The sequence below is a fragment of the Felis catus genome, chromosome C1 (genome assembly GCF_018350175.1).
Source record: "Felis catus isolate Fca126 chromosome C1, F.catus_Fca126_mat1.0, whole genome shotgun sequence".
Taxonomy (NCBI): domain Eukaryota; kingdom Metazoa; phylum Chordata; class Mammalia; order Carnivora; family Felidae; genus Felis; species Felis catus.
In genome coordinates this window covers 106027392-106043509 of record NC_058375.1, presented here as the reverse complement: position 1 = coordinate 106043509, position 16118 = coordinate 106027392, and the positions used below count along the sequence as shown (strand labels likewise).

At 42.6% G+C, this 16118-nt stretch overlaps 1 protein-coding gene across 1 annotated transcript in view; it reads left to right on the top strand.

The window, feature by feature from the left end:
• The first annotated feature begins 6262 nt into the window (after positions 1-6262).
• Positions 6263-16118, top strand: part of POGZ (pogo transposable element derived with ZNF domain) — a 52369-nt gene continuing 42513 nt past the window's right edge. The window contains exon 1 of the mRNA XM_011285146.4: positions 6263-6506. The gene's annotated coding sequence lies outside the window, so the exon portion shown is untranslated. The remainder of the gene's footprint in view (positions 6507-16118) is intronic.

Sequence of the window (16118 nt, the reverse complement as noted above, 5' to 3'; positions counted from 1 at the left end):
CTTGTCTGTCTTAGGAGATGGCCTCCTTGCTACCTCTAACTCCTACTGTGCATACTCAACAACAAGACAAGACCCCAAGGGATGTGATCATTTATCTATACCAGAAACCTTCGAAACTAAATTCTGGAGGCTGAGTCTCCTCATCTGTAAAACAATATTAATCCTTATCTTCTTCACAAGAATGAATCAAGTTGTTTAATGACCACAGTTGTGTTCTGGAAATTATTCATGACTACAATAAAATACAAACACCGCTAAATTAGAAAAGAATGTATACTAGAGAAAAAAAGGAAAATTTAATTAAATTTCACTTTTCAATCTGTTATAATGAACAAGCCACATAACAAATGTGTCTCTAAAATAATCCAATTAATTTTTCCATGAAGCTTTATGGAATCAGTTTAATTACTTGATAACCATACTTGCTCAAGTCCGTAGCAACAACCTAGATGAAACAAATGTAGCTTTGCTTCTGGGTGTCTCTCTCTCTCTCTTTTTCTTTTAATTAAAAAAAAATTTTAAGTAATCTCTATACCCAACCAACATGGGTCTGGAACTCACAATCCTGAGATCAAGGGTCTTACGCTCCACCTACTAAGCCAGCCAGGTGCCCCAGGAGAATCTCTTAGATAATATTAATATAATTCAAAGTTTAATGAAGTTATTACCTTCCATGAAATCATACAGCAACTCACAGAGAAGTCTTGATAACTGATGAAATTGCTGCTAATACATTTCTTGCAAAATATATGTTGATTTTTTTTTTGAGAGAGAGAGACAGAGAGTGCTAGCAGAGGAGAAGGACACAGGGAGAGAGAAAGAATCTTAAGCAGACTCCACACTCATCATGGGATCAATGTGGGGGGGGGGGGGCTTGACGCAGGGCTCAATACCACGACCCTGGGATCATGACCTGAGCTGAAATCAAGATGTTCAACTGACTGAACCACAAAATATATTTTGTGGCACCCCACAAAATATATTTTGAAGACAGAGCCTTCAATTCCTTTTTACTGAAAGTTAATGAGCAACGCTTATTTTAGGAACCCAATCTGAAAACTTCCTCCACTTATTCCTCACCTCATGAGAATTTTCTGAATGCCTAGGAAAGTCCTCAGCTCCTTTAAACTTAAGGAAGTAGCAAATAATCTTTTAAATAAAACCTAGCAGCAGCCTCTGAGTTTCCCACTTTTTATTTGATGCTGGTCAAACTTGCCCTTTATGTTATGATGACTTCCCTATCAAGTTAGGCATCTATTCCTGCCCATATGTGTTGACTTTTCTTGACTCACAGGCTCAAGTGAAATCAGCTGTCCATCTTCGGGGCTGGGAGATTCTCAAATGATGAAAATTTCTCCACTCTTTTTCTAGTTCTTATATCTTCCAAAATGAGTAGCTTCCTTTGAGTTTCTGGTTTTTGACCTGAATGTATGTTGCAGAGAGTAAGATGCTCGTTTTAAAAGAAATCTGACATTGTTCCCCACAAAGCTGCTTTCTGCCTGGACTGACCTCACCATCCTCTCTACTCCCCCACCCTGGCAAGTAGCAGTCAGCTTCACATTGAACCTGAGCAGTCATTGATTGGGTTTGGATATTAGCAAAACAATGGCAAAGGGGCACCCATGAATCACTGCTTTTGAAGACATGTTGAAATCATTTGTCTCTCTACCTTGACACTCTCTAAGCTACAGGTGGTTCCAATTTTCAACTTGTGGCAGAAACCATAAGCCAAGGAAGCAAATGTTTCCATAAACTGTAGAAAAGAAACACTCTCCAGCTACCTAACTGTGAAATGCCCAACTTGGGACTTCCATTAACTTTTGACCTTCTTTCTTAGAAATCCATATGGAGAGGATTCAATTTTTCTAAGTTGGCTACTGAAGACTGGGGTAGACTTTTAGCAGCAGTATTAGGGTACAATTTCTTCAATACACCAAACTGGAATGGCTTTCAGGCCCTTCCCCAACACGTTGTCAAGGACGTTGTGGAGGCACATATGAATTGAATTCTAAGGATTTCCTTCTTTTTTTTTTTTTTTATAAATTTTTTTTTCAACGTTTATTTATTTTTGGGACAGAGAGAGACAGAGCATGAACGGGGGAGGGGCAGAGAGAGAGGGAGACACAGAATTGGAAACAGGCTCTAGGCTCTGAGCCATCAGCCCAGAGCCCGACGCGGGGCTCGAACTCCCGGACCGCGAGATCGTGACCTGGCTGAAGTCGGACGCTTAACCGACTGCGCCACCCAGGCGCCCCTGAATTCTAAGGATTTAATCCAGGTTATTTGCTCACTGCTTTGGTTTCCCATCATTACCCAGATGGGTCAGATGTAAGAAATCACAGCTATCAGGCTTATTCACTCTAAAAATTGTGTGTCAGCTGAGGACATCAAAATGTTCCAACACTGTCCAAATAAATATGGGCATTCTCTCTTTAGCACAGGGATTACATTTCTGGAAATGGGAGCACTAAGTATTGAGTCCTTTTGGAGATGTTCCTCCAGTGTTGTAAGGTGGTAGAGTTCTCTTTACATCCCCTGAAGTTATGTCTCTATTAGTGATTTCTTCTGGCAATTAATCATTCAAAAGTTGATGAATCCTCCCAGGCTGTGGCACAGTTAGGACATCTCTTATAATGTCAAAGAGCTTACCCCATTCCCTGAGCGCCTTTTGGTCCTTACCTTTGCTTCCTGAACTCGATCCTCAAAGGTGCCTCCAAAACCCAAAAAACTCTCATTTATGATCAGCATGAAGTTCTTCCTTTATTTCTTTGTGGCAGGCAGAGCACCATCATTCACACATTTTATTAGCCATTATGGGTCAAAACTGTCTTCCAGGGCACAAATGAAATTACCGAAATATAGGTCACAGAGAAGTAAACGACACACCACAGAACTCACTCAGTTGAAGTAGCAGCTCACGGTCCCCACCTGGGTCCAGGCCAGCATCATCTCTCACCTGGATTATTGCACTAGTCTCCTAAGTCATCTTCTTGCACATACTCCTTGCATCTATCAGCAGCCAGAGTGTTCCTTTAAAAATGTTAGGTCACTCCTCAGCTCAAAATCCTCCAATGATTTAACTTTTAATAAGAGTAAAACTTGAAATTGGCTTCACTTTCTTCAGGTCTGCCCCCAAATGTCACCTTAATAATGGAGCCTTTTCCATTTGTCCAAGGGATACAGTTGTGCTGTTTTGAAGGGACACATGCACCCCCATGTTTATAGCAGCACTGTCAACAATAGCCAAAGTATGGAAAGAGCCCAAATGTCCATCGATAGATGAATGGATAAAGAAGATGTGGTATGTGGTGTGTATATATATATATATATATATACAATGGAGTATCACTCGGCAATCAAAAAGAATAAAATCTTGCCATTTGCAACTACGTGGATGGAACTGGAGAGAATTATGCTAAGTGAAATTAGTCAGAGAAAGACAAATATCATATGACTTCACTCATATGAGGACTTTAAGAGACAAAACAGATGAGCATAAGGGAAGGGAAACAAAAACAATATAAAAACAGGGAGGGGGACAAAACAGAAGAGACTCATAAATATGAAGAACAAACTGAAGGTTACTGGAGGGGTTGTGGGAGGGGGGAAGGGCTAAATGGGTAAGGGGCACCAAGGAATCTACTCCTGAAATCATTGTTGCACTATATGCTAACTAATTTGGATGTAAATTTTTTTTTTATTTTACGTTTATTTATTTTTGAGAGACAGAGAGAGCACAAGTGGGAGAGGGGCAGAAAGAGAAGGAGACACAGAATCCAAAGCAGGCTCTCCAGGCTCTGAGGTGTCAGCACAGAGCCCGACGCGGGGCTCGAACCCACAAACTGCGAGATCATGACCTGAGCTGAAGTCGGACGCTCAACCGACTGAGCCACCCAGGCGCCCCATGGATGTAAATTTTAAAAAATAATAAAATAAAATAAAATATGTATATTAAAAAAAATGGAGACTTTTCCAGCCACCCCACATAAAATAACAACATTCCCACCCCCACCTCTGTACCACACTCCCAAATCCCCCTTTCTCCTGCCTTTTTCCCCATCCATTGCACCTATCACATTATCACCTACCGTATATTTACTTATGTAATGTGTGGTAGGTTATATTTTCCAAGATGGTCACAACAAGATTTCCTATGCCACATACTCTTCTTACAATGTGATATTTCTACGACTTCCTTTGAGAGATGTTTGAGGCTGGCCTCAAATGGAGGGCAGCCTGTAATTGTGGTAGAAGTGATGCTGTGCGACCCCTGAGGCTAGGTCACAAAAAGCCATACAATCTCTGCCTGGTCATTATAAGGCACTCAATCTTGGAACTCAGCCACTGTGACATGAGGAAGCCTAGGCCACATGGAGAGGCCAAACAGCCAGCTGTTCTGACCAACAGCCATCACCAACCTCTAGATGTTTGAGGAAGCTTTTGAGATGACTTCAGCCCCAGCCCCTGCATGAGACTCCAAATGAGAACTGCTTAACTTAGCTTAATCACCTCCCAGAACCATGAGAGATAATAGTAAAATTGTTGTTGTTCTAAACCACTAAGTTTGGGGGCCATTTGTTATTCAACAATAGATATTGGAACAATTTGTTTGTGTGTATTTTGTATGTCTCTTCTCACTAGAGTACGAGTTCCATGAGTTCCGGGATTTTTTCTTTGTTGCTGTACTCCCAGAACCTAGAACAGTGCCTGAATATAGCAAAGTACTCAATAAAAATGTGTTGAATAAGTGAATGGATGCATGATGCATTTTCAGTATGGTATACTAATGGTTATTGGTCAACAGTACATGGTACAGTCCGCTGGACTAGACTTTATTTGGTAGAGAGCATCTGGCACTGCAGCATGGCAAAATACATTTCAACAAGAATATTTCATAGGCAAATAACATTGTAATGAATTACAATTATTGCAGGAAAGCATAAAATAGGATTTGAGCTTCGTGTAGAATTTGTCCTCTGGTGATTGATTCCATAATTCCATCATGGGGTTTTCCAGATCAGGTCTGGAAAGGCTTCAAAAGTACTTTCAGAAGGATTATTGATTTCTTTAATCCAAATAATAAAGTTCTTGCTAAAAATGACAAGTTCAAATTATTCACATGTTCTTGGTATGATATGGGATGAAGTGGCATGAAAATGGGTGGCATCGCATGCACACACGTGTGCAATTTGGAATGCCTACTTCCATTGCCTATTTTCAGTCTGATGGAGTATACATATATTTAAAAAAATGAATAAATATGATTTTGAATCTCCCCAGTCTCTCACATAGTACTTTGATTTACATTTGGTCTGGAGCAAATATGTGTGCATTGCTTAGAGAGCAACAACATCCTCACATACCCAAAGAAAATATTAAAATATTATCTCAGTAAGTGAAAAAGGACGAAATTTCTTAGCTACCTGGAAAAGAAGTTACTTTTTGTTTGGGGAAAAATTACAGGTGGATGGTCTTGAATGGACTAATCAATTTCTTTGGGCCAATCCATCTCAGCCTTGATTGGAGCAAAAAGCACCGATATCGAATCTATGGATTTTTTTTAGAATCGAGGATCTCTGCTGAGTCTTTTCACAATGACTTCAAAGCAGTTTCCATACATGAATTACTTGGATAGACAATCATGTGATATTTCTTTACAGACTCCAGAAGGGTTAGGGTAAAATTAGCTTTTAAAAGTTCTTAAGGCTACTGCCATAAGGCTCCTTGGCTGAATGTCTCTTGAGGAAGCGTGTGTGCCATTTTGCTGCCTTTGTTCCAATGACAGTTGTTGGTGCCACTGGGCCTCACCATCTGGCCTGAGGTATGAGGGTCCCCTCTAGGTTAGGTACAAGTCTTGAGTGGCAAGTGGGGAGATTCCCAAAATTTCCTTGGAAAGTCCAGGCAAATGAATTGGGAATATTTTCTCTGGAAATCCCATTTTTCTCACCAAAATTTAGATGTTGCTTCTTAAGCTAATTATTCCTTATTTCATTAAAAAATAATAATAATGATCTTATTTATTTATTTATTTATTTATTTGCAGGCCCAGACAAACTTGACTAGAAAAGAAGCCCGGGCAAGGGTTAGGATGAGCTCATGACGTTCCAGGCACCCCAACCAATTGAAAGGCCACGAGAGGGGGAGGGCGGAAGTGACGAGACGTATCCCTCCGCGGGGCGAGAGGGTCGGTGGGGGGAGTCGGCGTCTCTCTCCCCCGCGCCAGCTCCCGTACACGGAGCCGCATTCCTTGGCCCCCCCACCCCCCTCCCTCGGGGCCCCCCCGCCCCCCTCGGGAAAAAAAATCCACCCCAAATCACTCGAACCCGAGGGAGGTTTCCTTTCACCCTCGGGGAGACGCGCTCTCCACGGTTCCCTCTCAGCCGTCTCCCCCAAGCCCCCGTCCCCTCCCCTGCTCCCACCCCCTTCTCCCGGCGCCGGGTGCAAGGTCCCTTTAAGGCGACGGCGCCTTCCTCGGGTCAGACTACCGGCGGCGACGACCACGGGAGGTGAGTGAGCGAGCGGGCGAGCCTTCTCTCTCCCCACCCCCTTCTCCCGGGGGTTCCGTTATCTTTTCGCTCGGCGAGGCGCTCCGAGGCGAGACAATGAGAGGGGGATGGGGCGGGTGCGCGAGGGGTGGGGGCGGGGGCCCGGTGGCGCGCGCCCCCGCCCCCCGCGAGTGGCGGCGCGGCCCGCGGCGGCGGCGGGCGTGGGGTGCGGCGCGCGAGCGCGAGAGTGAGTGCGTGCGCTCCGGGAACCGCGGGAATCGCGCGGCGGGCCGGGCCGGGCGGCCCCTGCCTGCTTGCCGGCCGCCCCCGCCCCCCGGCGTCCGCCGCGGCGCGCGCGCGCGCGCACTCGCGCCCCACGGCCCCGCACACATCCGACGTCCACACGCACGCCCGGCGCGAGGCGTCTCGGAGGAGTGGGCGGGCGCGGGCGCGGGCGGCGGCCCGCGGGGAAGGGGGCGGGGGCGGGGGCGCGGGCGGCTGCGAGACGCCGGGGCGCGGCGGGAGGGGCGGGCGAGGGGGCGAGGCGGCGCCGAGGTGACGTCCCGGGGGGTTGGGTAGCGCTCGGTTCTCCCGCCGCGTCCCCGCCGGCGAAGGAGTGGGGCGCTCTTTTTGAGCTCGAGCTAGTAAATGAGTGATCGCTGTGCCGCTCCCTTGTGTTATGTAATCTCTGCTCGGTCCAATAGTACATCCTAGGCTTTAGTGCACTGCAGTTAGTTTACAAAGTCTCCTCCCTCGGACCTAAAATATTTTTGCGATGGCGCCGTGATTTATAAAATGGGATGGGGCGGAATATCTTTATTTCTGGTGTTAATATCCTGCCGCGGTGGGCGCCATGTTTATCCCAGGGACTATTTTTTTCTAGATTCTCATCACCTACTGGAAAGAGTGATGTCGTTGATCCACCTGCTTTCCCTTCTTTCTGCGAGTTACCCAGATTTCCTCCCGTCAGACGCGGGATTTCCCCAAACTGTTAATAACACTGGACGTATTTCTTCTCACTTATTTGGACATTCTCAGCTCAGAAAAAGGTGGGGCTGAGAAGAGTCTTGGAAGTCATTTAGCCCAATCTCGTTTTCGAGATGGAAATTGGGAGACCGTTTTACTATCTCAGAACAACCGCCTTCTTGGTGCAGATTGTAGCCTAGCCTTCTACACTCTTGGACACTATCCACCGCAGCTCAAAACCCCACAGAAACGGAGTTTTACTTTCTAAAGATTCCCATCTAGCTAGAGAGGAAGCGGGGGGGGGGGGGGGGGGGGGAGGGGAGGCTGCTTGTTGATAAACCGATGCCCAGACCCGTGGGTTGCTCTTGGCCCTGGGAATTGGACTCTGAATTCCAACTGGTTCGCACACTTGTTAGGGATACATAAAAAGTACCTTGGAGATTGCTGAAAGTGCTGGTTTTTTTTTTTTTTTGGGGGGGGGGCTCATCCCTAAGTCTCTTTGGGCAGGATGGGGGGGGGTGCCATCTTCTCTACATTTTTAACCCACAGTCCTTTAGCTGAGGCTAATTAAGGCAACTACCACATTGAGAATTTTGGTTTAGCATAAAGCCTTTCAGGGGAGCTGAGAGGTCATAACTATTTTCAAAATAGGTGATACTAAGATGTTACTCATTTCTTTTCAGTGACATTTGCACTGATGATCCAAAAGCAAAGCTGGGTAAAACTGCTGGTGGTGCCTTAGCACAAAGCAAGGCGGTTGCATGACATTCCATGTGAGAATGTCCTTGATGAAGCAGTAAAAGTGATTTATTAATTGGGGCACCTGGTTGGTTCAGTCGTTAAGTGTCGGGGTCTTGATTTCTTCTCAGGTCATGATCCCACCCTTCCTGTGATGGAGCCCTGCATGGGACTCTGCCTGGACAGCAGGGATGCCGCCCTCTCTCTTTGCCCCTGTCCTGCAGGTGCTTTTAAAATAAATTAAAAGATCTCAACCCTTGAGTGGATGTCTTTTTAGTTTTTTAAGAAAAGACACTTGCGGCCTAAGGAGGTATGATCCTTCGCATAAGAAAAAGCACTTGTGAGATTGAGTTATGAGCTGCATTTTTACTTGAAAGAACGACTGACTAGTTATTTTCACACTTTAATGTTTGGTAGGTTTTTTTGTTTTTTTTTTTTAAAGAGACTGAGCATGAGTGGAGCAGAGGGAGAAAGAATCTTAAGCAGGTTCCATGCTCAGCACAGAGCCTGATATGGGGCCCCATCCCACGACCCTGGGATTATGACCTGAGCAGAAATCAAGAGTCCGACCAACTGAGCCACCCAGGCACCCCTGACAGATATTTTCTGAAAATGAAGTGAGCTTGTCACTTCAAGGAAAACCGTTGACTAAGTATTTGTTACCAATGATAAAAATTTGAGCGTGAAAATAAGAATTTGTTCAAAGTTGACATCTCGCGTGTGTACCCTATCTTTCTCTGTCTCAAAATAAACTTTTAAAAAAGTTGACCTCTCAGGTTTGACAGCTTCCCAGTACTTTAAAGACTTTTCTTGTAGCATCAGTGTTAATGACTGTGATTTTTAAGTATTTTTTAAATTGTATTTATAATTCTAGTGAAATGTGTCAACATTTGGAACCTGGACATTTCAGTAAATTTGTATTTTCCAAGTGACCAATGTGTGATGTTTCAAAATACCATGGGTAAATGATCCTTTCAAAATGCAAGGTACATCAGTGGATTTTAATGTAAGAAAATACAAAAAGTGGGTTGATAGGGATTCAGATTCCAAGATGTAACTTATTTAAGAAACTACCATCTTTTGAGTTTTAGTATTGTGTCAATATACACAGCTATCTGAAAAGGTTTTCAGAAGACTTTTCTTTTTTTCTGCTGTGTGAGGCTAGATAGTCGTATACTTAACGAAAACAACATACAGCAAACAGACTGAATGCATGCGCAGCTATGAGAATCCAACTGCCTTCTATTAAGCTATACTTAAACAATTGGCAAAAATGTAAAACAATATTACTTTTCTAATTATTTGAGGGAAAAAGATAACTTCTAATTGAAAATGTTCTTTATATTAACTTTGATGGTTTGTTATTGTTAATTGTGTGGATAAGTATTTAACTTTTTTTGTTTTAAGGCCTTACATGGTAAATATCAAAAGATAGAATCCACATAAATAAAAACTTTTTGAGGTCCTCAATAATTTTAAGAATGTAAAGCGGTCCTGAAACCAAAACATTTGAGAATCACTGGGTGTTGTTCTATGCTTCTGCTTCTGAGATCATCCAAATCTGCCTCAATGTAGGAACTTCTGGAGAATTTACAGGTGTGTGTTGGAGTTAGTAATGGAAGAGGCAGTGGCTTGGGGGAGAATTTTACAGAAAAACTTTGATTCGAGTCTTGGTGTGTTATCTACTAACTTTAACCTTGGGCAAGTTACTTAATCTCTCTAAACCTCCTTTTTAACCTCATTTGTAAAATGTAGTACTTAGGACGTATAATTGTGAGAATTCATTGAGGTGATGAGTGTAAACTACAAAATAACGCCTGGTATTGTATTAAAGTATATTCCAGGTAACTTTTCAGTCTTTATTCTACATACATACAAGTAAAACCTTGGATTGCGAGTAACTTGTTCTGCGAGTGTTCTGCAAGACGAGCAAACATTTCCAATAAATTTTAACTTGATAAACTAGTGACGTCTTGCAATACAAGTAGTATGTGACACTGAATGTCACATGATCACAACTGAGCCAGTGGTTCTTCTTTTTCTACGGGCTTGTGGGTGATGGTCTCCCATGCCCAGATGCTCGGTCTCAGGCCGCAGCATCTGGCAGAAATCAGTGATCTTTCAGAACGTTGGAAGGTGCCCACAGCTGGCACTAGTGTATGTTTTGTCACTTCAAAGCACCTATGGACAGTCCTTTGCTTTTCCATACAAGAGTAAGCTTAGGAATGCTTTGCTTCATTCTAGGTCAGGCTGCCTGCAGATATAGACCCTTTCCTCTGCTGCCTTATTGCCAATTACATTAAATACGGTAACAAGAGTTTATTAATACTGTACTGTAGTCAACATCCGTGCAAGCGTATACAATGGCCCCCAGGCGGAAAAATGTTGAAAAGAAAGGTGGTAAGAAGAAGGAGATGATTACAGTGGAAGTTAAGAAGGAGATCATCAAGAAGTATGAACGAGGTATGCGAGTGGCTGAAATTGCAAGATTTTATAAGAAGTCTACGTCGACCATTTGTACAATATTAAAGAAGAAAGAAGAAATAAGGGGGCTAGATGCAGCAAAAGGAGTCACGAGAATATCAAAGCAACGGCCACGTGTTCTGGAAGATGTAGAGAAGTTGCTTCTGGTTTGGATAAACGAGAAGCAACTAGCAGGTGATACTGTGACTGAGAATTTTATCTGTGAGAAGGCAAAGGCCTTGTACACTGACCTTGTAAGTAAACTGCCAGGTACGTCAACAGAAAAAGAAGAAGGCTTCAAGGCAAGCAGGGGATGGTTTGATAACTTTAAGAGGAGAAGTGGCATCCGTAGTGTTGCGAAGCACGGAGAAGCTGCAAGTTTGGACGCTAAGGCAGCTGAGGCATTCGCTACTGAGTTCCAGAAGCTCATGGTTTCTGAGTGTTACCTGCCAGAACAAGTTTTTAACTGCGATGAGACGAGGCTTTTTTGGAAAAAGATGCCAAAGAGGACCTACATTACAGAAGAAGAGAATGCAATGCCTGGTCACAAGCCCATGAAAGACCATCTCACCCTCTTGTTTTGTGCTAATGCAAGCGGGGATTTTAAAGTCAAGCCCCTGCTTGTGTATCATTCTGAGAATCCACGAGCCTTCAAGAAATGCAAGGTTCAGAAGAGCCAGTTAAACGTTATGTGGCGGTCCAACAGCAAGGCTTGGGTCACTCGTATGTTGTTCATTGAGTGGATCAACGAGGTCTTTGGTCCTGCAGTGAAGAAATACCTTTTAGAAAAGAATCTGCCACTCAAAGCCTTGCTGGTCATGGATAATGCTCCTGCTCATCCTCCAGGCTTTGAGGACGACTTACTGGAGGAATTCGAGTTCATTAAGGGCAAGTTCCTTCCTCCCAACACCACTCCAATCCTCCAGCCCATGGATCAGCAGGTCATTTCAAACTTTAAAAAGCTTTACATCAAAGCACTATTTCAGCAATGCTTTGAGGTGACCGAAGGAACAAACCTTACTCTACGAGAGTTTTGGAAAAATCATTTCCACATCGTCAACTGCCTCAAGATCATTGATAAAGCCTGGGATGGGGTCACCAAGAGAACCCTCTGTTCTGCTTGGAGAAAACTGTGGCCTGATTGTGTTCTTGGACATGACCTAGAGGGGCTTGCTCATGAACAGGAGGCGCCAGTTGTCGATGAAATTGTGTCCTTGGGGAAGACCATGGGCCTAGAGGTGAACGAGGATGACATCCAGGAGCTGGTGGAGGAACATGGTCAGGAGCTGACCACCGATGAACTGATGGATCTGCATCGCGAGCAACAGCAAAAGGTTATGGAGGAGATCTCATCTGCAGAGGAGAAAAAGGCAGAGGAATCCCTCACTTCAGATGAGATTAGGGAGATGTGTAAAATGTGGGAAACAGTGCAAAATTTTGTAGAAAAGCACCACCTGAATAAGGCTGTAGCAGTGCAAGCGATGAATCTGTTTAACGACAATGCAATGTCACATTTCCGCGAAATCCTCAAAAGGAGGCAAAAGTAAGTGTCATTGGATAGGTTCCTTGTTAAAGTTGCACGAAAAGAAAGATTGCATTGAGCCAATACATAGCAGTGATTCCATTAGTGATAGTGAAAGTCGTCCTACACAATAACCCTCCTCTCTCTTGTCTCCCTCACACCAGCCACGAAGGTTTTCAAAGGTAAGTGCAGGTTAATTTATTTATTTTTCTTTATATTTTGTATTTTCTTTATTATTTTATATTGCAATATTGTAATCATTTTTACATGAGTATTTTTGGGTGTGGAATGGATCATCTGAGTTTCTGTTATTTCTTATGGGGAAATTTCGCTTTGATATACGAGTGCTTTGGATTACAAGCATGTTTCCAGAACAAATTATGCTCGCAAGCCAAGGTTTTACTGTATGTCTTTCTGTTGAGGGTGGAGATTTCTTTTTTTTCATTTTATTATTTTTTTTTAAGTTTGTTTATTTTTGAGAGGGGGAGGGAGAGCACAGCAGGGGAGGGGCAGAGAGAGAGAGAGGGAGACACAGAATCTGAAGCAGGCTCCAGGCTCTGAGCTGTCAGCACAGAGCCTGACGTGGGGCTCGAACTTACAACCTATGAAATCATGACCTGAGCCAAAGTTGGATGCTTAACCAACTGAGCCATCCAGCTACCCCCAACGCTTTTTTTAAAAGTTTATTTATGTATTTTGAAAGGCAGGGAATCAATCCCCAAGCAAGCTCCAGGCTGATGGCCTGGGATCCTGAACCAACAAACCATGAGATTGTGGCCATAGCCAAAATCAAGAGTCGGACTTAACCGACTGAACCACCCAGGCACCCTGAGGGTGGTGATTTCTGATTTAAATTACAAACCCTAGAGCTGTTTGGTGCCTTTATCATATCAATGTAATAAGACTTTGATAGATTGTTGGCATTCGGGTTTGTGATAATAAAGCCATATCCACAAAAAACATTTTTACGTATAACTCAGGAGGAGAAAAGGGAAATAGACTAACATATTACTAGTATTTAGAAGAGTTAAATGAAATCAAGGGAGTAAAAATGGAATATAGGTCACACAACTGTCAGCGAAGAAAAGCTTCTTGGGGAAGGGACCCCTGAATATTGAACCCTTTAAAAATAGAGAACTTACTGCTTACTTTAGTTGTTTTAGTAAAGAGCACAGAGCTCTTATCTGGGTGCTTCTTGATAGATTTGCTGCCTGGTAAATTGAAAGTTGTGTTTGGGAGCATTAGGTTATTGACACTGTTGAGGAACACATTGTGAATATTATATGTGAGGTTCTACAACTGTTAGATTCTGTAAGGGATGAAATCAGTCATGCAAAAGACAATAAAAGTTTCTTACAGGTTTAACAGTAATTTTATAGCCATATTAAGTAGTCAGCTCTATAGGTTTTCTAGAATTAATCTAGACAAAAATTGAGATAACTTGAAAACAGATGCCAGTTGTTTTGAGGATTATTATTTCTTACCCTAGAGTAAGAGGGTATGTTCTTAAAATTTTTGTTTTTGTAATGTTTATTTTTGAGAGAGAGCAGTGTGTGTGTGTGTGTGTGTGTGTGTGTGTGTGTACACAAGTAGAGGAGGGGGCAGAGAGAGAGGGAGACACAGAATCTGAGGCAGGCTCCAGGCTCTGAGCTGTCAGCACAGAGCCCAACTGCTGGCTCAAATCACGAAGGAACCGTGAGATAATGACCTGAGCCAAAGTCCGACGCTCAAGTAACTGAGCCAGCCAGTTGTTTTTTTTTTTTTTTTTTTTAATGTTTATTCATTTTGTGTGTGAGAGAGAGAGAATGAATGGGAAGGGGGAAGGGGCAGAGAGGATCCCAAGCAGCCTCAGCTTGAGCCCAATGTGGGGCTTGATCCCACAAACCAAGCCCCAGGAACTGTGAGATCATGACCTGAGTGGAAATCAGGAGTCGGATGCTTAATCGTTTGAGCCACCCAGGCACACCTTGTCGCTTTTAAATAACAGGTTGTTTGTAAAGATTCTCTTTGTATCTTTTCAATTATGTAGACTTCTACTGATTAGCTAGGATCTGAGTATAGATTACCATATTTGCCAGTGCTTAAGGTGTAGTTCACTTCTCCCTAGAAAGGTATGTCTGGTATACCCATATTATGGGTGGAAAGATGAATGACAAAGACTTAAAAGACTGTGGGAATTGCTAATAGTCCTGTGTGAGCCACATTATTGAGTAAAGTCTAAGTATACAAAAATTAGGTTGTCACTACAATTACTGCTGTAAAATAGAGACCAAATAGGTTACTAAGATGTCAAATAATGGGTTGGCTTAATGGAAGGAAGATGGCAGAGTCTGTCTCCTCTTACAGTACCTCCTTGGTAGCCAACATAATCCACCTTAAATACATTTTTTCTAACATTAATTATGTATGTTTTAAGAAATGTGTATATGCGAATCTATGTGAAAATTGCTCCTAGAAATAAGAACAAGTTAAATAGAAAATCAACAAGGCTACAGTTTGATTTAGTAAATGGCAAAAGGATAGTGGCAGAATATGGTAGTGCAAAAATATCATAACCAAAATATGATTAGGTGGTTTTTACGCCCAACTTTTTTTAAAAATTTCAACCTTATTGAAGTATAATTGCCAAAATGTAAGATATTTCAAGTGTACATATGGTGATTTCATGTACATTGTAAAAGGATTCCCTCCATCCAGTTAATGAACACATTCATCACCTCACATTTATTTTTTCTGCATGTGAGAAAATTTAAGTTCTATTCAGCAAATTTCAGTGATATGGTACAGTGTTACCAAGTATAATCATGTTTTACATTAGATTGTCAGACCTTATTCATCTGATTTCCCGCAACTTTTTTATTAAGAAAATTTCATGCACGGGGGCGCCTGGGTGGCTCAGTTGGTTGGGCATCTGACTTCGGTCCAGGTTATGATCTCATGGTTCATGGGTTTGAGCCCCGCGTCGGGCTCTGTGCTGACAGCTCAGAGCCTGGAGCCTGCTTAAAATTCTGTGTCTCCCTCTCTTTCTGCCCCTTCCCTACTCACGCTCTGTCTCTCAAAAGTAAATAAACATTTTTTTTTTTTAAAGAAAACGTCATGCACGTGAAAGTGAAAGAGTACAAGGTGTATGACAGTGAACCTCTTACCTAGACACAATCATGTTTTAACATACTAATGTCTATAAGAAAGCACTAAAATATGCATATGTTTGCTAAGCCACTTGAAAATCATGACATTTCCACTAAATATTTCAGGCACTTGCTAAGAATAAATACATTCTCCTATATAACTCTAACATAACTGTTCTTTTAAAGAAAATTCAAAAAAAAAATTCCCAAGTTGGGAGGGACCTCGGAGGGACAGAGAGAGAAAGAGACAGAATCCCAAGCAGGCTCTGCAGTTCTGTCAGCGCAGATCCTAACGCAGGGCTCAAACTCACCAACCCTGAGATCATGACCTAAACCAAAATCAAGAGTCCAACGCTTAACTGCCTGAGCCGCTCAGGCACCCCTATCGTTTTTGTTAAGAGTATATTTCTCTTGATGAGTGCTGAGTACAGTGTAGGATTGTTGAATCACTTTGTTGCAGACCTGAAACTAACATTGTATGTTAACTATACTGGAAATGAAATTTTAAAAATTTTTAAAAACTAAAAGTAATTACCAAATATTATGTAGTCTATATATTCAAATGTTTCATTTGTTCCCCAAATGTCATTTATAGCTTTTATATGAATCAAAATCCAATAAAGGTTCAAGTGTTGCATTTTCTTATGGCTCTTTAGTTTCTTTCTTTTTTATTTTTTTTATTTTAGAGAGAGAGTGTGCGTGTGTGCAGGTGGGGGTGGGGAGAGGAGCAGAGAGAAAGAGGGAGAGAGAGAATCTCAAGCAGCCTCCACATTTAGCATGGAGTTTGACACCAGTCTGATCCCACGACTTTGGGAT